This window comes from Muscardinus avellanarius, assembly GCF_963383645.1.
Source record: "Muscardinus avellanarius genome assembly, chromosome: X".
Classification (NCBI taxonomy): Eukaryota; Metazoa; Chordata; class Mammalia; order Rodentia; family Gliridae; genus Muscardinus; species Muscardinus avellanarius.
Window position 1 is genome coordinate 120,716,476 of NC_137792.1, and position 23,818 is coordinate 120,740,293.

General features: G+C 32.4%; 1 pseudogene across 1 annotated transcript in view; it reads left to right on the top strand.

The window, feature by feature from the left end:
- The first annotated feature begins 623 nt into the window (after positions 1–623).
- The window catches only part of LOC308279062 (NEDD4-binding protein 2-like 2), a 175,916-nt pseudogene continuing 152,721 nt past the window's right edge, over positions 624–23,818 (top strand). The window contains exon 1 of the transcript in view: positions 624–680. The product of the transcript in view is annotated as an NEDD4-binding protein 2-like 2 (transcript). The remainder of the gene's footprint in view (positions 681–23,818) is intronic.

The following is a 23,818-nucleotide window of genomic DNA, read 5'->3' on the forward strand; positions in this document are numbered from 1 at the left end:
AGACAGGCAAAGGAGTGGGTGGTGAACATTTACTTTAGGTTACCAGAATATCTCTCTGGTCAGAAGATATCTGAGGATTTATAAAATAAAAAAAAAGCTGTATCTGAAAATGTTTGGAAGAACATTTTAGGAAGAATAACAAGCTAGCCAAATTCCCTTTTCAATTGTATAGCTATTTCAATTATAAACTTATAAACCCAAGAAATGTCTGGGACATCTTATTTGTACTTTATATTCTCAACTCTGTCCTCAACTAGGGAGAAAATTTTTTCTTTTATTTGTAATGTTTACTTGAAAGATCATTTTTATATTAAAATGATAAGAATGACATGATTTTCAACTATCATTTTTAGTCAAAGTCTATTTAATTTTTATATGTAGTAGATATTTCACAAAGTCCAAAAATTTCAAAAATAACTAAGCTAAAAGGGTTGTTCTCAAAGAACTCTCACTCTATCAAGGAGAGAGATATTTATGCAAACAAAAATAATAAAATCTGAATGGTTCCCTAATAGAAGTGTTATAGAGCAATGAGTGATCAACTCTGATTAGGTGGCGGCATCATGAAGAACAATAGAGAGGTGTTGATATTTAGTTTACTAACTATGTAACAGTGTGCAGCTATGCGCAAGAAGCAGAAGGAATCAAATATGGAAAGGCATGGAAATCTAAACAACATGGTATGTGTCATGAACTGCAAGTAGTTTTGTAAGTCAAAATCAAGAATACAGGAGAATCTCATTTTTTTCCTATCAGAATATTAACTTAAAGTTGGCAACAGTATTTGCCTGCTTGTCTACAGATCTAGTCCAAGTACCTAAAACAGTGTCAATATCAGAAAAAGGCATTCATTAAGTGGAAACATAAATTTGGAGGTATAAGTTGATGCCAAATCATGAAGAACTATTTGTTATTTGGAATTCCCAAAGTTTATTTTGACATTTGCTTCCAAAACAATTTCATTTTTTGTTTGTGTGTGTGGTACTGGGGGTGGGACCCAGAGGCTTTCTACCTCTGGGCTATACTCCCAGACCTATTTTATATATTTTTTGGAAACAGGATCTCAGTAAGTTGCTGAGAGCCTCACTAAGTAGCTGAAGCTGGCTTCAAACCTGTGAGATCCTCCTGTCTCAGCCTCCCAAGTGTGGGGATTACAAGCGTGCGCTATCACACCTGGCTCCAAAACACTCTCTTATTATTTTTCTGGAGTTAAAGGAAATTCCAGAAAATATACATGATATTCATATTTTGCATTTTGTGATTCATCCATATTTATGATTTCTACAGTTTTGTTATTAAGATTCGTTTTAAGTACATCAAAACAGAATCAAAGGACCCTCCACTATAGAAATCTCCAATTATTTGTTTAACCATAAATGCAGTCAAAGCATAAGTGTGTGTTGCCTAAACAAAATGAAAAATATTAATATTTGCAACATTAGTAAAAGTTTGTTCAAAAATCATCCAAGCACACAATTTTTGGAGTCTTTAATAAGTAATAACAATGAGTTAAAATTTTAGTCTGGGGCCAGGATGTAGCTCAGTGGCAAAGTGCCTGCTTTGCAGGTGCAATGCTCTGGGTTCAATCTCTGGTTCCAGAAAGAAAGAAAAGAAAAAAAGAAGAAGAAGAAGAAGAAGGAACACCTTTAAAAAAAATAAGTTAAAATTTTTGTCTCATAAAATTTCAGATTGATAAAACTATAAAACTGTAATTATACTTCTAATTGTTCTCTCTTCCCAATGGATATATTTCTTGATTGGTTCTTTGAATTTTGAGAGTCTGTATATATGAAAGAGCACAAATAGATATAATTATTCTAACTATATATTCAAAGGCACACCATATTTCATGTTATTAAAACATTTCTCTACTACAATCTATGGCAAACATGCAAAATAAGATTCTTTATACACAATGCTAATATCCCGAAGTCATTCATTTTTATTCACCTTTCATTGTTTTATGCATCAGCACTTTTTCCTTTGATCATATCTGGCAGCTTCTAATTTATAATGTTCATTTTTATATTCTCTACACAGTAATCAAATCTTTAGACCTTGAGGATAAGAAGCAAATTAAAGCTATTAACGTGTTAGAGAATTGTTTGATTTACTCATTATGAGTGATTCTGAATCTAAGAAGCTCATATGAAGTAGGCGCCTACAGGGATGGAAAATTTTGATCAGCAGTGTCAGAAAAGCCAAGGACAAAGAAGACATTTCTAATAAATTTTTAAATGATGTTAAGAAATGTTGAATTCTAATTGAGGAAAAGCAATTCATAATCATAAAGGCATTATTAATATAATTCTAAAGACTGAACACCAAAATGAGTAGACAACAAGGCTTGAATATTGTACTTTTGAATCATTTCCCTGATTTTTTAGCCTTGGTGCAAAATATTACTTTATACTTCATTACTAAAGTGTGCCTTTTTTAAAAAATTTGAAATTAGTTCAGGATTCATGAAACTATGAATTTAAAAAATGTATCTAACCATGAAGGCATATACACCTGTATTTCAAGGACCAGGAGATAAAATTAAAATGCTGTAATATAACGGCCACGAAAAGTAAAAAAGAACTATGCTTTGATTGCATTATGTTCTAGCTTTTTAAAATCACAAAATAATAAAAATAGATAGGCATGGAAATGGCAAGAATAAATAGTTGCAAAAAATGTGGGGAACATCTTTCACTGTATTTGTTCCAAGTAAAGTTTTTGTTTGTTTTTTATATGGTATTAAGGTAGGATAGAAAAAGTAAAATATTAGGTAGAAAGGAGACAAATTAGGAAGGAAGGAAAAATACAGTTTTAAAAACTGGAAATTTTCTAATCTCTTACTCTACCAAAGGAGGTATATTGAATCTTAGGCAGAAGCTTCAATGAACTCACACCCTTAATCACAGTAGCCTCTCTTCCCACTTGAAATTCCTGAAATCTTGGCAAATAAAGGATTCATGAAGATGGACATGGTCAGATACTACCAACCACTACTCATTGCTGAGAACCAGGGGATTAAGAGAAAGTCCAGACCTCAGCCCTTGCTGTGTGACCCCACCCACCGCTTCACTGGTGGTCTATGAAAGAACTGCAAAAGCCACAAAGACTCCCCCCACCTTTTTTCTCCCTCTCCCTCTCCCTCCTTCCCTTCTCCCTCTCTCCCTTTCTCCCTCTCTTTTCCTCTCTCCCTCTGTCTTCTCTTCAGCTTCTTGGGATTGCCAGCATTCTTCCTCGAACTAATATCCCTGACTTTCTTAAATAAACCAAGTCTTTGTCTCTGACCAGAGTGTATGCTGAAATTCTTTTCTGCCATGTAAGGCAAGAACCCAAGGATTATTTTGTTTGCCCATGAAAGTACTGAGGATTAAACCCAGGAGGTGTTCTGCCACTGAACTGCATCCCTAGCCCTTTTTATTTTTTATTCTTTTTTTTTTTTTTTGAGACAGGATGTCACTAAATTGCCAAAACTAACTTCAAATTTGCAATACTCCTGTCTCAGTCTTCCAAGTACTGAGGTTACAGGTGTGGACCACTGTCACCATCTTAAAGTAAATTTTCAGTATGACTGTGAATCTACAGTATGAACATTGTGTTATCAACCAATCTAAAAGAAGTTTATTCAGAGTTTCTTTCTGAATATGTAATTATAACTACTATTTAAAATAAAGGATTATAAAACACACTCTTACTGCATTTAAAAATGTATTATTTTTTATTCATTATGAAAACACATTCAGAAGTATTTAAAGTTTAAAACTATAAACCTTAGAGAGATGCAATTCCCAGACCTCAAATTACTGCATTTTTCTCCTCACCACAGTTACTTAGCTGAAGGTTTTTACCAAAATATTTTAACTTGTTTTTTATCTTAATGTATTTGATCAACTATTATAATTGCTACAGGCCACAATACACAAAATACCTTGAAAATGTACACTTTGAAGAAGAAATAGTTTAGTTTTATAGCATTTAACACAGACAACTCTCAATTGTATAGATGTTGTTTGAAGAAAATGGAAATTAATTATTTGTGTAGACTTAACATTTCATCCTCTAATGGCTATCTTAAAACCATGTTTGGTTAAATGTTCCTTTAAATCAGACACATAGGAGAAATTTGTGGATATGTTTCCAAATATTTTGAGTAATATGCTTTGTCAGGGTCAGAACAATTGGCATTCATTTTCATTTGGGCATTAATGACTTAAGTCCCTTAATTCATCAATAATAGGAAATAGTCGACCAGAAAAATACAGAATAATTATTTAAACTATGTTTCTTTTTACCAAGGCTTCTTTTTATGAATACTCTGAGTATGGATAAACAATTGATTTCAGTATTTTCTGAAGATTTAAAAATTTTCTTACTAAACAATTCCAATAGGTACAATATAAACATTTAGAAAGATCACAGAATATGTTTTCCCTGAAGGCATTAGAGGGTTTTCATACAGGAATGAATACTTAAAATTTGTGTAAAAAAATCAAAATATTTATGTGTTCATATATGTCACTGTCAACAAGATTTACATTATGATATTGACTATAATGTACCAATAAAAGCATATAAAAAGAAATTAAATTACAACAAAAGCATTGGTACTAGGATAAATTACATTAAAGTCTTTATGAGTATAGTCGTTTGCTATAAGTGGCATGTTGATTTTCTATAAAAAAATCATTGCATTACTATTTTTAAGTATTTGAAGTTGGCATCTTTATAGACATCATACCACTGAAAATATAATTTATGACCATAGGCTTATCCTCTATTTTTTTAAAATGGTACTTGGGATGGAACCCAGGGGCATTCTGCCTTCAAGCTATACCCCCAGCCATATTTTTCATTCTTTATTTTGAAACAAGGTCTCACTAACTTGTGGAGGACCTCACTAAGTAGCTGAGACTGGCCATGAACCCATGATCCTCCTGTCTCAAGCCTGCTAAGTACTGGGATTACAAACCTGGGCCACCACAACCAGCAGGCTAGTAATTTTTAAGAATGGAAGTTGCTTTTAGGATTTTCATATGAAATTTTCAGCAATTTAGTATAAAAGCAAAAATTTAGAAATTACTGAACATTATTTTGATTCAGTAGAAAATATTTAAAATATATAAAGAGCATAAAATAAACTTTTATACAGACTTTATATTTAAATGCTTTTTCCATATGGATAAAATTATACCACTTAAAATGTTTCTCTTGGTTCATAAATTATATCTGTGTACTTATATTTATTTTTGTTAAAAAAAATCTAGCTTTCAGAAGTATGATATTAAATGAATTTTGAGACTAAAGGCCTGGAGATAATTGTAAAGTTTTCTTAGTGCCTAAAATAAAAGAGCCCTGAAAAACGGTGTACACTTAGTAACAATAAAACTATTTTGCAAACATGAGGCTTAGAATTTACTTCATACAATATATAAACTCTAATTTTTTATAAATAATAAAGATATTCTTGTAAGTAGGTTGTTGTTTCTGATGAAAACCAAATTTAGAGACAAAGTTTCTTTTTAAATTATCTTTTAGTTTGACAATGATAGCAATTTTTATAAATCAGGCAAACTATGTCAAATGCCTGGGTTGTTACACATACCTTATTGTATGGAAACATTTAAATTATCCTACCATGTGAAGTTTCTATATTATAAATAATTATAATAAAAAAGGGAGAAGGAGACAGAAAGAGGGAGAGTGGGTAGAGAGAATACTGTAATACATTGCCAATTTAAGAAAATTCCTCTATGTGAAATATAAGCCCAAGTGTGGCCATGATTTTGTATGCAGATCTTTGATAACTAAAAATTCACCACTTTTGTTTACTTTTGAAAATAAGGGGCTTCTAGCTTTATTCATATTGCCTTCTTTTATTGTTTTTCTTTAAGATTACTGAAATTGGGTAATTATACCTGAGTTCTATTAGATTCATTATAAATTGGGTAATGGAAACAAGGGAAGAAATATCCATATATAATATACAACATTAACAGTGAAATAGTAAACTTTTCTCATTTGAGTATCAATAAACTTCCATATTTACACAACTCAACAACTTTAAATTTAAATTTCTTAGCTGTCTTTTCTAGACAGAAACTGCTTATTGTTAAAGCAGGAGCATTTAGTATTTTCTTACATCTTAGAAAAACTATTTTCATTTAATAATGTTTCGATTGCTTTCTCTTTGTGGTTATAGTGAGATAAGATAATTTTTTTCTTGGTTTTCCATTAATTTTAAACATATTCATGCTTCTTCAAGACTGATCTGCAAAATTAAGACTGGTCAAAATCCTCCTCTTACATGACACTGTCAGGATCATTCTTTCTTGCTTAAAGAAAAAAATATTGAAAATCAATAATCATAGAAAATATAAAGATATATGTATAAGTATATGTAAGATATATAATTAGACATTTTATTTATTTTGTTTTACATTTCAAATAATCCTATATTTTCATATGAAGGTATTTGTCCAATTATTCAACCTAACATATACAATATAATTGGCTAAACTTTGGAGTGTATTGAAATATACAAAATTCAGGGGATAGTCAAGAAATGTATTAGACAGCAAAAATAACAGATTGGTCCTGAGCAATATTTTTATAGTTCTTAGTTTCTTGTAGAGACTTTATTATTTTAAGTGTGTGACAGCATGATAAAATTATTTCAAAAACTTTGTCTAAAGTTTTTTTAATACAATGAAGCATATGAAGGAATCAAATGCAATATTTCCAAGACGTTTTTATTGTCTTTTTCCAGGCCTTTCCAAAATTCTGACAAACCCCTTATTTGAGTGAATTGTTTAAAAGAATTCTCTGATACAGATACTTGTCAAAGCTGTCAACTGAATTTTAATGAAAAAAACCTCATAATGTTTCTCTTTACATTCATATGTCATAGGCTTAGATAATATTTAATTATGTTATAAACTTGTAGTACTAAGTTAAACTGAATCTATAGGTTTCATAAGAAATATCGCCATTTGTAAACACACTCATTAACTGTTAAGTACAGAAAATGATTACAAACAAGTATGTAGCCTCTGCTACATGGGAGATATGAATATAATTTTACAAGAGAATTGAGAGTGTTCATTAACCCAGTGAGCAGACAGAAGTAAAATCAAAGGTTTCATTTGAATTTGTGAACACTTAGTCACCCTTTCATGATAGTTATTATGCATTGCAAATCTAATTGCATGTATGATGCATTTTGAGATTCCATTCCATGGGGCAAATTAAACTATCTAGATCACATATCTTTCTTCTTTCTTTTTTTTTTTTTACTCTCCAAGATATCAAGTTTAATAATTCCATTTCCCAATGAAGTAAAAAAAAATAATACTAAAACAGCATAACTTTAGTCCTCTACTTTTACCGTGTGCCATTCACTTTTAAGACATCTAGAAAATCTACATGTTTCCAACAAGTACTAATTACCCACTATACATACTTTAGTAATGAATAAACCACACATACATACTTAACAAAGGCTATCATTTGCAAGTGTCTTCTATTTAGGAACATTCTGGCTAGAATTCTAGAACATTCTAGAACCCTTTTCCCATCTTATCATCACAAGGGTCAGATATACACATCCGAAATGCTTAAGACTTTAATAATTTCACTTCCTAAGTGGTTTTAAGTTTAATCTTTCCTATGGATTTTAACACAAAGTGTACTCAATGTATTAGTTTACTACTTGCATTGTAAACTGGCAACCTCTTTACCATCTAGAAAGACTAGTTGTAAATTAAGACTCATTTGTCCTTTGTATACAGACTGTATACACAGCAAAGTAAAACAAAAGACAGACATAAATGCCAACATTATTATCGTGCATTGCCTCCTTCCTTCCCTAGCCCCCTTCTGAGTCCGTACAATTCCCTTTTAATTTTTTACTCTTCTCTTTCTTCTTGCCTTTCCCCATATTTAGTGACCACTTCTTCATTCTGTACTTTTCTGTGCTTGACTTATTGGTCAAGCACAGAAAAATGAGAACATTGATATTTCTCTTTCAGTATCTGGATTGTTTCATTCAACATAATGTCTTTACTTGTATCCATGCTGCTATTTATGACAGGATTTCATGTGAGTATTTATGAAATACCATGGTAAACCACACCAATATGAATAGTTAATATGTATTGGCAATTATAATAACAAAATCACTATTGTCTATACTATTTATGAACATTAAAAGTATAATGTCACGTAAAAGCAAAATAATAAATATTTTAGTTGGAATAATTTTTAATATTTAAATATAAAAAGTGAGCATTGATATTTCTTTTATACACAGCCAAAATGTGCAGAGGAAATGGGCCCCTACTCTATCCTCCACAATCTTCACCATCCTCCATCTTGTGGCTAAAAGCTGCAGCTAGCTTCTCTTCTCTCCAACATACAATAGAGATTCCTGGTGCTTTACACTGCAGCTCTAATGCACTTTGTTACTTTTATACTGTGTGTATGCCCCATCCCCAACATTTTCATTGTTTAAGAAAAAAGTCATTAATGGTCAGGGGCTCTTCCCTCCCACTGGCCTCAGTTTCCATCCCACAAGGGGATAATGAGATCATCAAGTGAGGAGCTTACTGAAAGGTAGAGGGTGGCTAGAGCTGAACTAACGATCCACATAGTGGCACTTCGTATCAGAGTCAGGGCAGAAGAAATGGCAGTAGAGGGCATGGGTGCAAGTTGGGGGGTCTCTCCATTAAGACATTTCTTATAACACTATATATTTCATTCAAATTTAATTTCTTAAGCTCTCTATGCACAAATTTGTCTAGATATAATGATCATTTGACACAACCTTGCATACCTGTATTAGTTTACTAGAACTGTCATAACTAAACACTGGCTGGCATAAAGAAGAGTAATTCTGCCAGTTGTGGTTGGCGGATGGTTGTAATCCTAGCACTTGGGAAGCTGAGACAGAAGGATCACGATTCCAGGACAGCCTCAGCTATTTAGTGAGGCCCTCTGCAACTCAGTGAGACCCGGTTTCAAAATAAGGAATAAAAAGTAGGGCTGGGGGTGTAGTATGGAGGTAGAATGTCCCTGGGTTCCATCCCCAGTATCCCAAGAAAAGAAAAAAAAAAGAAAGACAAAAAGGGAGAAGAAGAGCAATTTTTGTTCTTGTGGTTCTAAATTCTGAAAGTCCAAGAATTGGGTGTTAGCATGATTGGCTTCCTCTTAGGCCTCTTGAAGCCTCTTTAGGAGTTTTAATCTCCTCTTTCTTAAAGACACAGATTGAATTAAGACTCACCCTCATGACCACTTTGTGACTTACCTCTTGGAAGTCTTATTTCTAAATGTAGACACATATCTTAGGGTTAGGTTTTCAACATAGGAATTTTAAAGAAACACAATTCTATCACAATATTTAATAGAGAAATAACCAGTTAGAATATGTCTGTGTGCTTATTTCTAATAAAATTGCATCCTTGTGATTTCAAATTTTCTTGAGATTTAGAAGCAGCTTACCCTGGTGGAAAGGATGTACTTAAACTTTTAAAAGAGGTCTGTTAAAAGGGAATGTACTTTCATCCAATAAGTATATGCTTTACACCAATAAAAATATATGTAATAAAAATAAAAAATAAATGTTTTAATTTATTCGTCTCTGAAAGCTCATATTTCAGTGTATCTTTCCATGTCCCTGACATAAAGATGAAACACAGGGAAAGGTTTTTCTAAGAGGTGACACGGCTGCTTTCTGAGCACCACATACTTATGTTTGCTTCACTGCTTTCTAGTTGGAGAAGAAAGGAGAAAAAGATAGTTAGCGACTTTGGGGCTATGTTTATTGGGAAGAAATGAAAAAAAAATTTTGACAAAAATAATGCAAATAGAGTTATGTTGATGCATTTAACACTGAAAATTATTTAGCAGGAACCTCTAGGACAGATCACTTTTATTTAAGTATATTTTAAATAGAAGAAAAAGAATACTATTGAATATATTAGCTTATATTAGAAGCTTTCTTTCTATTCTGCTTTTCTCTGTCATCTTTTCAGGCTATAGAAGAGGCTAAAATGTTATGTAGTACAAACATTAGCAAAACTAAGTGTTATTTTTCATGTAAACAGGTTGAAAAGAGCCATAACACTTTCTACACTCATTTACTTTTCTTTTCACATATAACGCTGACCTTCCACCAGAAGATGAATCAATACTGCTTTACAAAAGCTTATAAGACTATATGAAACACTAAGTCAATATTCCATTTTCATGATGTTAGTAATTTTGTGTAATGCATTATTGTATCACAGCAAGTAATCCTGCAAAGTCTAGTGTTCAGACCTATTGCAAAGAAACCTTAACACACAAGGAGACCAAATGTACAATCTCACCCCAGTAGCAGTGATACCAGGAGCCATCACTCACCTAGGGCTCATTCAGTTAGGGCACTATTCTAAATGGTTACATACATTGACTCACTGGCTTCTCACAATGCCACGAATAAGCGCTAGAGCTATACACAACTTACGGAAGAGAAAATCAGCTCCCAAGTTCCAACAGCTCACAGGTAATGGCCTAAAATCAAACCAGAGGCACTCTGACTTTAGAGTTAGCACTCGTAATCATTATAAGGCCTGATATTAAGAAATCAATCTGTAGTATCAGACTGAGTTCAAGTTCGAAGTCTAGTTATTTCACTTTCTCAGGTAGATTTTTCTAGGTTTTTCATGCTGTTTTGGTTTCCTCACTTAGAAACTGACAAATTTAGGAAGACAGGAGAGAGGGAGAGGTGGGGGTTGGCTCAAAATACGACACATAACAATATGAAGCAAGATATTTGGCTTTAGTGACTTTGACTTTTATATTTCACCTGTGTATATAACTTTTGTTAAAGATCACAGCAATAAGAAAAACGGGATGAGATTCTCTATACTACAACTGAATCTCTGGCAAATTGCCTGAATTTTCCAATCCAGTATTTAGATTATAGATCTCTATTTACCCTAGGACTAATTACATCTTTAAAGAAGTCTATGTTTGAGTGGGTCCTAAGTTAAAATTACAATACCATTTGGGTCCCATCACCTTATAAATAAGGTTCACATTAAAAATAAGTTCAAGTAGTGATATATTTGCAAATACAAAAAGATAGCAACTTCAAGCTGAGCATGGTGGCGCACGCTTATAATCCCAGCGCTTGGGAGGCTGAGATAGGAGGATCTCACAGGTTCAAAGGCAGCCTCAGCTACTGAGTGAGGTTCTCAGCAACTTAGTGAGACCCTGTTTCCAAATAAAATATTAAAAAAAATAGGTCTGGGGGTATAGCCAGGAAGTAGAATGTTCCTGGGCTCCATCCCCAGTACCACACACACACAAAAAACAAACAAACAAAACATAACAAAAACATAGCCACTTCATCTCTTTAAATGTAGCAATTCTGCCATACCTGTGTGAATTGTATTCTCTGAGCCATCACTGAATACATGGAATGTTGAAATATATATATTTTTATATTCTTTCATAATATTCAAACCAAGTCAAGTTGCAAATACTATGCTATCGACTTTTCACTTTCATTTAGCTATGGGATAAGGTGCATGCAGAAACCCATAATAAAAGCCTCCTCAAAATTTTAAACCTGTTTATATATTTGCCTATTTTATTATATTTTCTCTTTTTTTGGTAATAGAAGAAAAACAGGGAAAGATATTTGGAAATTATTCATTATATCAGCTAAACTAGCAATGATCCAAATGTATGCAGCGCTGTAATAGCAGGTTTCACTCCTAATTGTAGTTTTCATTCTTTATCTCCCATGATAGCACTATGCAGCTCATTCCATGTGAAATCTGAGATATGACCAAGATGGTCGACCCTTGTCAAAACTGGTAATTAATTTTGCTTCCAGTTCTTCTAGTTGTGCTAAAAAATGAGGATTAGATAGATGAGAGATAGAAGATGATAGATAAATTGATAGGTGAATAGATATAGAAGAGGAAGAAGCAAGCACTAATGACAAGTGTTTATATATATAAAGCAAAGTTCTCTTTTAATGGATCAGAATTTTTTGTATTCATAGTATTTGAGTTTTCTGCTTCTCTTTCTTCTGTGTGCTTAGTAAAGTCATTTGTGTTCCAGCACCATTAGCTAACAGCATACCATTTTAATAACACAGAAGCAGCTTCATTCACAAATAGCAGAGAATACACATACCTTCTGTAATGAGTGGTGTTTTGTTTTTGATTTGCTTAGTGTATGCTGTAACACTTCCTTACAGAACCGAAACTTTTTGCAATCATAATAATCTCAAATGTATTACGACTGACATCTGGGTTCCTGATTTAGAGTCTAATCACATATCCTGCTTAGCAAAGAGATCCAAATTTGATTTAATTGAGTTTATATTTTTTTCTAGCCCTCAAAGAATACATTTAATCATATATCATCTGTTAATCATCTCACGTTATTACATATGCATGTGTATGTTTACACACAATGAATCTGAGATATCCAATATGTATTTGAAGGGCAGAATGACTTTTTTGTCCTTAACATGAGAAATCTGTACACATAAGATGCAACCTATGTAAACAAAATCCCCAAATGCCCTCTCTCTAAAGACAAAATATTTTCTGTGTTCAAATAAAGCTGCAAAGGCAAACTCCAAACAAACATTCGATTGGATCAATAGTTGGAAATTGCACAGAACAATATATCTTGATGCTTTATAGAATTTCCAAAGGTTCACACCTTATCTCCCAGTTTTTCGAGCTTCACACCGGTACTTATTGTCTTGTTTGCTTTTCTAAAAAAAAGAAAAGAAATAATAATAACAATAATAATAATAATCAATAATAATAATAATATGATTTCAAGAAAAATTTTCTTAAGAAAAGCAAAGATGTTTTTAAGACACCTAATCTCATTTTCTTAAACAGTCAATCTGATATCTCAAAGTTATTCAAGGATATAAAGGATTATATATGACATTCCTCTTTTGATTTTGACTTCTATGAAATTTAAAATGTATTTTCTCCTCCTCTTCATCCTCCCCCTCCTCCTTCTTCTCCTTTTCTTCCTTTTTTTTTTTTTCTGATACTGAGGAATGAGTCCAGGAGCACTCTACCTCCAAGTTACACCCCCACGCACACATATACACACAGCCCTTTGGTTTCTTATTTTTAAACAGTTTCTCACAGTGTTACTGAGTCCTTGAACAAGTTACTCTCCTGTCTCAGCTTCACATGTATTAGGATTGCAGGTTTGCACCACTACACTTGGCATAAAGATATATTTTAATAGTGTTCTATTATATTTATCAGATATTGTATCCCTATGTTAAAAATATCTCAACATAAAAATATAGTATTATTTAAAATATAAAATTAAAATATAAAAATGCATAGTAATTATTCAGTATCAAAACACGTATTTTAAAAAATTTTCTGAGGTACTAATTACATTTTCTGCTTTCACGTACTTGTGTCTCATGTTTGTACTGAAAGCAATATACATTTCTCTGTGATTTACAAGCAGCCTTGTAAATGAAAAGTTCTCATTATGAGTACTTTGTTTCTCCTATCACTATTCCAAGTAGTATCTTTAAAAATGTATATAAAATATATATCTATACATATTTCACCTTAACATAGAAATCAGTTATGTTTTTAAATTCAGTAATGATTTGTCAATGATTATTAAATTTGATTAAGGGTTTCAGACAAAGTACAAGCATTTTTTCAATTGGATTTATGTGAAAATTTGCAAGAGGAAACAAAGTAACTTCCCTGGGGTTGTTAGGACCTTCCTTTAATATTTTCTAAAAGTAAGTATTATTAGTAAACATCTACAGTTGACTGAAGTAAGAGTTAAAAGAGCTTGCATCAATGACCAACCCTTGGTACATATAATATTGATACCTTAAATTACAGTGTCAGTATCATGAAATAAACAGGCTAATTTCCCTTAGGATCAAACCAATTTTCTTCATCTTTTAATCATACATTTTTATGAATGCTTAACCACAACGATACTGTAGCTCCCTCCTGTGAAATGGATAAACTCTATTAACATGCACCACCAGTAAGTGAGACCAAAGGAGAAAAATGAAATAATGCTAAAATAGAAGATTATGTAGATTTCCATCTCAGATACAAACCTGAGGCTACATACATTATACACATAACCTGTTGGGAGGAGTTCCCAGAACAAATTATTCAATTTAGTTCCACAAACTCAGAATCAAAGGAATCATTTTCAATATAAAAGATAATGATACATAATTCTTTATATTTGCTTAGCCTGGCTATCAATATTCTTAACTTTACATGCTTTATTTTTAATCACTGCACAGAATTTTAGATGCACAAACACATTAGTGTGTTGGCATCTTTTTTGTCTTAAATGGCTCTTGGGTAATTATGAATTTTATGGAAGTTGTATACAAATAAGTCTAAGAAAAAAATACCAAATTTTAAACTTTCATGGCTTATGTAACTTAATAAGAAATTTGATTGCTTCATATTATAACTGAAAGGCAAGCATAAAAGGTGAATACAGGAAATAATACAAAGTATTTAATAATGTTTAATAGTAAGGAACAATGTCGGATAATGTTAAATTATTTATATTCTTTTGGCAGAGTTCACCTCATGCGAAGTTGTAAAGGAAACACTTTCTAAATCTATAGGTTTCCAAATCTCATTTGAATGAATATTTTCTCCAACTTTATATCAGTACTCACTCTGAGCACCATACTAAACCCTGCTTCCAGGAAAACATCTATTAATCATTTATCTAAATCATTCATATGCTCTCATCTTTACCTTAAATTTTGGAACAAAGACTTTCATCTGCTATAATAAAATTTTCAGTGACAGAGAACAGGTCCGGATGGCCTGCAAATAGAATTGTACCAATATTACTACTACTACTACTACTACTACTACTACTACTACTAACTACCAACACTAATAATAATAGGGTCACCATAGCTTGTTGAATAGCATGTAGATTGATGCTTTATCTAATTTTTCTATATAGTAAAGTCTATTACCTTTTTTAGGGGCAATCTGTGATTTTCTTTACATAAATTTGTTCTTTACTGGATTAGACTATGATCTCCCTATCAATCATCACCATATCTATTATATGCACCATTTTCTTTCCACTGACTAGTAAAGTGTCTAATACTGAAAAAAAATTGTTCAACAAATATTGAGTAAAATGTTGGTTAATTACTTGTTACTCCTTGAGAGTAACGAAGAAATGATCAGAATTTGTGTTCACTTATCAATTAAGGACAGTTTAATTTTCTGAAGACAGTTTTGTTGAAAACCGCCTCTAAAGCTTTCCTCTTTTCTTATAAAAAGGAGCGAAAAAAATCAGTGTAAACAGTATGTGTTATCTTTCCCTTTGTGAATATTTTTTTTGCCTATTTATATGAATGCCTATGTTAAAAAAATCTTGAAGTACACTTTCAGGTCAGAAATGTGCATAATAAATCTGCATATTTAAAAGTATGATTAAATTTTTGTGTGTGTGTTACTGGGGATTGATCCCAGGGACTTCCTACTCCTAAGCTATAACTTTAAAACTGTTCATTTTGATTTTGAAACTCATTCTCTCTATCATGCACTGTCTTAAAACTTAAAATAGATCCTGTTGTCCCAGCCTCCCAAATACTGGGATCACAGGTGTGTACCACCATGCCCAACTTGACTAAATCATTTTAATTTATAATATATTTAATGACATAACTGCCTACTTTTTGTGGGTGTACTTGAAATTGAATCCAGGGGTATCCTACCTCTGACTACTCCCTACACCCCCAGCCCTATTTTATTATTTATTTTGAAACAGAGTCTCCCTAGATTGCCGATGGTCTCATTAAATGCCGAGGCTGGCCTGGAATCTAGGAATCTTTGACCTCCCTGTTTCATCCTCTTAATTGCCTGCTTTTTTATGTTAATTCAATGCTGACTCAAGAGATATCTCTTAAAAATTGTTAATTTCTTATTTCATTCTGACCACTGAAATACTGTTTTTCTTCAACATCTTTCTAACATTTTTATGTCCTATTCTTGTTTCATTTTTATTTTTGGCTATTTTCCTTCACAAATTTTTAAGAAGTTGATGTTTACCATTTTACCCAATGAAACTGATTTTTCACAGAAATTGTAAAGCAGTATTTATTATGTCTATATAAAAACAAAATCCCACACTGTAAAATCCTCAGATTATATTTTTTTCACCATAATTATAGCAGTAAATTAAAACCTCAAGAATGAGCAATTGCCTATTATTCATGCTAAGGATAATGTCTTCTTCATTAAGGGATGCGGACAATAATTTAATTCATCAAGTCTATCCCTTAGGATATATTTGGTTTTGGGAATAGAGATGGCTATTAAGCTTTCATGTACATATAACTGAAAGAAATTTGTGTATGTAGCATACATCCACACTCTAAAAGAACATTATTATCCTATCATAATGAAAAATAAAATGAACAACTTCAAAACCCAGAGGGTACACAAAAGGACCTATTCATGTGGCCAGTACTCCAAATTCTGAATATTCATATATTATCTCAGATTGAGAATATAAAGGTCTTGGTCCCTACAGAGTTAAAGCCCCATAACTTAATTTATAGTTAAGAAAAGAGTAGGCAGAGAATCACCTCTCACATAATTCAAGTTCTTGCTACACCAGTGAGACAAAAAAAAGTCAGTTAAAAAAAGGTTATAAATATTTCTTTTTTTCTCAACATATATTAAAACATATAAAATGTGTGTTTCTTGTTTTTCTTTTTCTCTTTTTGTGGCAATAGAGAATAGAGATTGAACTCCGGTGCATTCTGCCTGTAAGCTACATCTCTATCCATTTTTAAATTTTTGTTATTTTGAAACAGGATCTCACGAAGTTGCTGAGGCTGACTTCAAAACTGCAATACTCCTGACTCAGCCTCTTAAGTACTAGGATTACAGACATCCACCAGCATGGCCAGCCTGTTTAAAATTCTTTTATCTATTTTTCCCATTAAGATGGAGACGGGAGATCATTCCAGAGCCAGGGGTTTTCTGGGGGCTAGAAGTCAGCTGCGGCAAAAGAAATATGCTGAAGTTTGGTGGAGTTGTATTGTCCAGGTCAGTTCTCCCCTTTACTTCAAGCCTACACTAGCCTGGCACCAGTATCAAAATGCAGAAAGACTTCCAGCCTTCTCTTGTATCAATAGTCTCTTCCCTTTCTCTTTTCTCTTTCCATCTTCCTATTTTAAAAGATTTTCCTAGGATAGTAAGAATCACTCTTTCATAATCATCTCCCTTTGCTGGAAAACTGATTAAGAACTCAGTTCTTTGTAGCTATATTCCTTGAGGAAATTTATGCGCGCACGCGCGCGCGCACACACACACACACACACACACACACACACACACACACACACACGGGGGTGGAGAGAAAAACAACTTGTAAATGTAGACAGTACTCAAATGTCAAGAGGAAATTGAAAAGACTGAGATGGTATCAAGGTGTCTACTATTCAAAGGGGCAAAATCTCCCCAGAGATGTCTTGCCTCCCCCTCCCATTTTTTTTTTATTCTGCATTAAAAGGGTGAAATATTTTCCTCCTAGTCTAATCCAATCCTGGTAACAATTAGACACCCTCTTTTTGCCATGAGTCCTGAAGTTTTATCAAAAAATAATCATACAGGTTTGAACCATACAGTGCAGATGAGTGGAGGTCTGTTTTCTCACTGGACATTCACAGGCACCACTGGAGAGAGCTAAAATAATCTACACACTGCTAATATTGCAGAGATCATCTATACGTCTTCTACTAGTTACCAGCATCATTTAGAAAAAAGTAGAGTTAACACAGTTGGGATCTGCAATATACTCTTATTTGAAAATTGAGCCAGGTTCTATGGAAATATTGAGGTCTCTTTTCTCCCTTTACCATAATTGTTTTTAACCAGTGTTGATGTTTTTCCAGCGGTCTCACCTTTCCTTAACTTGTAGTGGTATGAGACACTTATACACACCCTCAAAGGTCATCCTAAAACATTTGGATCTAAAGATGCAAATTGAAGCAGGGCGTGGTGGCGCATGCTTGTAATCCCTGCGCTTGGGAGGCTGAGACAGGAGGATCGCACAGGTTCGAAGCCAGCCTCAGCTACTTAGTGAGGCTCTCAGCAACTTAGTGAGACCCTGTTTCCAAATAAAACATAAAATAGGTCTGGGTGTATAGCCCGAAGGTAGTAAAGCCCCTCGGTTCCACCCCCAGTATGACAAATAATAATAATAATAATAATAATAATAATAATAATAATAAAAGATGCGGATTCAGACCGTGCACACCTGGATTGCAAGTTTGAGGTCAGTGCACAGTAATTTAGGTAGACTGTTTTTTTAAAAAAATATGGCTGGGGTATCAATCCTAAATATGGAAAAATAAAGGAAATGAAAATTTAGTTTTTAATATTTTGAAAATGTTACTTGAGAACTAAAATTACAAATCTCAAGAACCCAGCGATATTGTAATTATCCCTTTGAAGATCCACATTGCTGAGATCTTTTATTCTTTTCCTAGAAAAGATATCTATTCAAACGTCACATAATGCAAACATGTAGATGCTTCCTTTCAAATGTATTTCATCTGTTGTGTCAAATATCAGACATTGGCTATATTTCATTTTAAAGTACAAGTCTAATAGTGAGCATTTTTCCCCATAAAATGTAAGTATATCACACAGAAGTTATGGATACCAGTTAAAAAATTCATCCATTGCTTATTTAAAATTGCAGACATGCCAAATCTTTCAGACTCCAATATAATTTTCATTGATGTCATTTGAAAAAAAAAAGCAATTATAAGATGTTTGAATCAAACTAAATTCAGGCCACTGCAGACTGTCAGCAGGTGGAGCTACTCTGCAACATATGCTTACAAGTTTTTTGCAATGAAGAAAATAGACTAAAAATTGTTCAATATTTAAATGACACTGCAGTTTCATAAGCTGATAATTAAAATGTACAAAGAAAAAAGTTTGCCTTTCCTATAATTTAAGGTAATACTTTCTGTGTGTTTTTATCTCAAACTGTTTGCCACAAATATGTTAAAATAAGTTTTACTTTGAGTCATAATAGAGATTTGAGTGTAATAATTGAAAAATTTAAGTTTAAAACAAACAAGCAAAAACGGTATGCAGAATCCAAACAATGACAAAGTACACATATCTAATTTTGTTGAGACACACAATTATTATAGAGCAATTTTGCCATATTTTGTACAGTAAGCACAAACTTGCCCCCATCAATTTTGATCTATGTAAATTTTACATCTTGATTTTCATGAGATAAACCTTTTAAAAGTTAAAGTCCATTTTAGGGCTAGGAAAATAAATTAGAGTGAATTTTCAGTGTGTTACATTGTCCCCTTGTAGACAGTAAACATACTTTTTTATTCATTTTTATTTTTTTAATTTTTATTGGTAAACATACTTTTCTGTAGTCTGATAAAGCAATGTTCTGGTTTAAAATATTTTTTTTGTTGTTTTCAATGTCTTCAAGTTTTAGAGATTTTTAACCTTGGCTCATCTTCATCCTTTTATCACCATTCAACTCCATAGTCTAATCAGAAATCTGTTTGGAACCTTTGTTTTTATGCTGATTGATTCTATTGTACATTGTTTATTGGTTCCTGAGAACAATCTACAGAAGATAATATGAAAAAAAAAAAAAAACGAACCATTTGCAAGCAGAAAGAAGCTTGGAACAGATTATTTTCACAAGAATCTTAGAAGGAACCAACTCTGCTGATACTTTGATATTAGATTTCTAATCTCCATAATTGTGAAAAAACAAATTTCTTTTGTTTAGCTACTTGGTCTGAGGTCATTTGTAATGTCACCCCTACCAAACAAATACATCCATAGACGCTAATGATTCTTTATTTTAAATAGTCATCACTTTTCAAATGAATTGTAAGAAAATTCTCCTAAAAGCTCTCTACAGTGCTAAGCTAACACTAATTATCTTATGCTTTTGTTTATCTCAGGATCTCTATATGCTTTATTTCTTCAGTTTGAAGTACCTTATCCACATTTACCAAGCACCTTTAGTGATCATCCTTCACCACTAAGCTCGTGATATTGGTGAGTACTTCCTTGGCTATACCTTTCTTGTGCCTCTATTGAGGTTGTTAACATAATTATTATTTAATTTACCATACTGTTTAGAATTATTTTCTCATGTGTTGGTTTCCCCAATAAGAAAATGAATTCTTAGAGATTAAGGATGATGTTTCTTTTTTCTCTCAGCCTGGGAGAAATAGGAATGTTTCTAACTGTTGTGCACATTGTGTATACTTAAGATGCATAATATAATGTTTTGATATATGTATAAACTGTGAAATGATTACCACAATGAAACTAATTAAATATTCATGATCTAACAAATTTACTATTTTTGTGTGTGAAAAGAATACTCAATATCAAATTTCTTAGCAAACTTCAACTATTCGATACAGAATTATTAATTATAGACACCATATAGTCTCTTAGATCCCCAGAACTTAATTCATCCTACATAATTGTACTTTTTTTTTTAACCAGGGAACACACCTCTTTATTTTCGTATATACAATAACTAAGAATTGAATTAAAGATGTTAGGTTGTATTATATATAGGCTATTTTGATATTTTTCTAAACTCATATAGAATAGGTCTGGCAATGGCTTACTTTCTACCAATTAATTCAATAATCCACAAAATATATATTAAATGCTTATTAAGGATCAAGCATTGTATATGCTACTAAAGATTAAAAGTGGGTCAAGAGTTGGCATCTGCTATCAATAAGCCTTGAAAGAAATAAGGAAATCAGTTACTTAAGTATTACATAATGGAAATATGTACTGAATATTTTTGGATTCAAAGAGAAATTGCTCATTTGGAATGCAATGAATAAACTGGAGGATAGGAATAGGGTCCAGATGTGGTATATCAGAGTTTATGCTTTGAGAACAAAAGAGCTTCCAGCAGTGATGAATTCATGCACCATAGGCTTTCCGTACATTATCTCAATTTTGTCTCTTCAACAACTCTATGGAATGGGTAATGTCATAATTCTCATTTAACAGATAAGTACAATGAGGCTTGGAGAAGTTAAAAATTTTAATGAGCATCATATAGTATGTAAACGACAAATCTGGGATATGAACTAAAGTTGCTTAAATGCAGCCTCAAGGCCATTAATCATGCTTTAAATCCTCTCTAGAATGTTAAAAAACAAATTCTTCCTTAGCACTATCTGATATATTATAATTCCAGCATATACAAGGACGTCAATATTATTTTAAAGGAGCAGGAGTCCTGTTTGCATCCAACATGTCAAACTATATATTCAAGAAGTGTAAATGTCTTATATCTTTCTTAATGAATGTCTGGAGAGACAATTAGGGTACTATTCACTGATTCTATCAATATTAACTTTGATTGCTACAACTTCTATAAAGTTCAGGCTAACGACTATGCCTTCTTTGTTTACTCCATGCAATTTTTTTTTTTTAACATGGGCCTGAAGTATTGTTGTCAAAGGTTTAGAGCTAACAAAGAGTTTAAAAATTCTTCTTTGGGAAAAAAAGACTTCCATGCATAGTTTATATATCATCAAAAGCAACAACAATGCTGCTTTTCCTTACTTATCTATAAAAACTGTAAAACAAAAACAGATGCATGATAAATTATAAAATTAGTTATTATACTCATAAGAATCTTGGGATGTTTCATCCAGTAGTAAAACGTAGGTATTCCTTTACAAATGCCAAAGTAAGGAAATAGAAAACTTAAGGGTAATTCACAGAGAAAGCAATAAAACAAAATACTGTGAATGTTCTAGTAACTGGAAAAATAGTACACTCACATTTTGAATTTTCCAATAGAAAAAAAAAACTCTCTCTCTCTCTCTCTCTCTCTCTCTCTCTCTCTCTCTCTCTCTCTCTCTCCCTCTCTCTCTCTCTCTCTCTCTCTCTCTCTCTATATATATATATATATATATATATATATATATAGTCAGTAAAGGAAAGAAGATGCTATTCAAGATACCCAAATCTCGCATTTTTGATACTCTATACATCAACAGGAAATGTGCTATGTAACTTGTGGGAGCTCAACAATGTGTTTATGGATTATAGATTGGCTACAAACCAACAGCAAGCAGAATCAGAGGGTGCCTCTACTATCTAAGTGTTAGAAAGCAGGACTTCTCATCTTGTAGTGCAGAGATCACTTGTATATCTCTGGGAAGTGCTTGGACTGACACAAAAATTAAGTCTTACAGAAATATGTGCTGTTTCATTTATGTGTATTATCTATTATTTATTTGACTCTGCATTAAAAGAGAATAAGATTCCACCTTAAGTATATCAAAAGTAATCGTATCTGCGCAGCATATCTTGGTGTTGGTTCTCTCTGAAGACCATCTTGCTATTCCCTCCTCAATCCTCATACATATTAATAAGGTTGTTGATGATGCTTTCATATATGAACATAAGATTATTTGGCCTGTTTCCTTTCCTGAGGCTCTTTTTTTCTCTCCTCCTCCCTCCCCTGATTCCCTTCCACTATTCTACTATCAGACATTGACTGGAAATTAAGCAGTAATCTCAATGCCAAGAAGAACAAATACATTGGAGCCTTTTCCTGTCATTTCTATTGCTATGGCTCTGTAACCAATGTCTGAACATAAGATAAACCTCTTTGCAGTCTTTAGTGACTATTTCCACATCCAATTCTCAGAGGACAAAATGTAAAACTGACATCTGGTCATCTCTTGATTCAATCTATGCAGAGTGATATTGGCTTAGAGAATTAAAAACAAATGAGAATTTACCCAACTGGATCCAAGCTGTGTTCCCTCTCAACACAGCAGTTTTCTCAACCCTGCAATGAGGAAAACCCAAGCGTGGATAATCAGAAGTCAACTTTGAAGTGAAATTCCATTTGTAAATTATTTCCTAGAGTTTTTCAAAGGACTTCCTTTGGGTATATAAAATTTAAAATAGAAAAGTTTACAGGTTTATAATTACTACAAATTTAAAAATTAAAATGGTTTAATTTTAATTTTTTTAAAATTGTTTAATTTTTAATTAAAATTGTTTGTTTTTCTTTTTTCTGTGCCTTCAATTTTTCTTGATGTTTATTCATCTTTTCCTAAAGCCTGCCTATTTTAACACGATTTATAATAGATAACACTTATTGAGTGTTTAGCACTTTACAATTTTAATTAATCTAATTTAAGAGAAAAATAATTTGATGGAAATATTTCATATCAAGTGTGGTGTGCATGTATGCATCACAGCGAAACAGTGATTTAAACATACACTGAAAATGAAATGTATTTTAAGAAAGAAATATTAATTGGTGTACTGAAAGCAAAGCAGGAAACCTTGGAATTACTTACTTTTGTAATATGATAGTACTGGTAAATTGACTTTATTACATGAAAGGTTACAAAAAGGCAAAATAGTGGGATGGTTTAAAGGCTCAAACTGGTATGAGATCATCCACAGTCCTGACTACATCATTTACTGGATGGGTTAATTTGGGCTAGTTATTATCCTTTTCATTACTCCTTGCTTTTTTCGTCTATAATATCAAGATGATGAAAATAATAGTAATATTAGGTTTTTACAATGACTAAATTGATTAAATCATTTTTTTAAATTTGTGGTACTGGGGGTGGAACCAGAGTCTTTCTACTTCCGGGCTATACTCCCAGACCTATTTTCTATTTTATTTGGAAACAGGGTCTCACTAAGTTGCTGAGAGCCTCACTAAGTAGCTG